Genomic DNA, 1,262 nt, shown 5'->3' on the forward strand with positions numbered 1-1,262 from the left:
AGATAAATAATAAAATGAAATAAAAAAAACACGATGTATCTCGCTGCATTGCGCGAGTATGCTTCTAGTATATATATATATATATATATAGAGGGAGAGAGAGAGAGAGAGAGAGAGAGAGAGAGAGGGGTGGGTTCACGTGAAACTAGCATGTTTCTATGAGACCCGTGAGATCATTGTTTTACACTTAAAACTTCACAACAAAACGTTGTGAAGATAAATAAAATGCCGAACCTTCACAGCACAAACATTGTACCTTCACAGTGTTTTGCTATGAACTTTAAGTGTAAAAAAGTGGTTTCACTGGTCTTACGAAAACATGATGGTCTCGCGTGATCCCAAATCTATATATCTATCTATATATATATATATATATATATATATATATATATATATATATTTATATCTATATATAGGGTTTGGTTTTTGTGAGAATGAGAGTTAATGTGAAAAGCGTAAGAAAGAATCTGGATCCTTGATCATCTTTAATCTCAAACTCAATCATGAATTGCGCTTGATATGAAGATTGATTCAGTGGATTTCAGTGCATCTCATCCTACTTGCATCCAAGGGTGGAGATCCCTTCTTACGTTTCTCACTTTTACTCTCATTCTCACACGATCATTTGCCTATGGGTTGCATTTGTTTTATAGATTTGAATGGTTGCATCTAGGGGTGCTCAAAAACCCGATGAACCCGACCAACCCAACCCGAATTTAAAAAAAAAAAACCCAACCCGAGGTAACCCGATGCATGATCGATAAATTTTTTTGCCAACCGACCTTATTGGGTTGGAATCGGGTCAGGCCCAAAAAAACCCCGACCAACCCGATGAACCCGACCTTAACTTTAGCTTTGAATTGTATATGACAATCATGACACGACCAACCTCAACGTCAAGAAAGCGAAAGCATCGGGGTTGGAAACATCTAAAACTATTGTTGTTGATTGATGTATTATCATTTGGTTTAAACATTTTTATTGTAATATCTAAATATTTGATAAACTTGCATATTATCTTGAATGGTCAGTCGTATTTCAAAAGAAAGTTTTCTTTATTTTTATGTGATTTTATATTGTTTAAACACAACCCGATCAACCAGATCAACCCGAACGGGTTGGGTTGGGTTGGGTTGAAAATTTTCAAACCGCCAACATTGGGTTGGGTTGTCAAAACGGCTCCAAACCGATCAACCCGGGCCGTGAGCACCTCTAGTTGCATCAACCCCCCCCCTCTCTCTCTCTCTCTCTCTATATATATA

The sequence above is a fragment of the Cynara cardunculus genome, unplaced genomic scaffold (assembly GCF_001531365.2).
Source record: "Cynara cardunculus var. scolymus isolate 2C unplaced genomic scaffold, CcrdV1 Un_Scaffold_8822, whole genome shotgun sequence".
Lineage (NCBI taxonomy): Eukaryota > Viridiplantae > Streptophyta > Magnoliopsida > Asterales > Asteraceae > Cynara > Cynara cardunculus.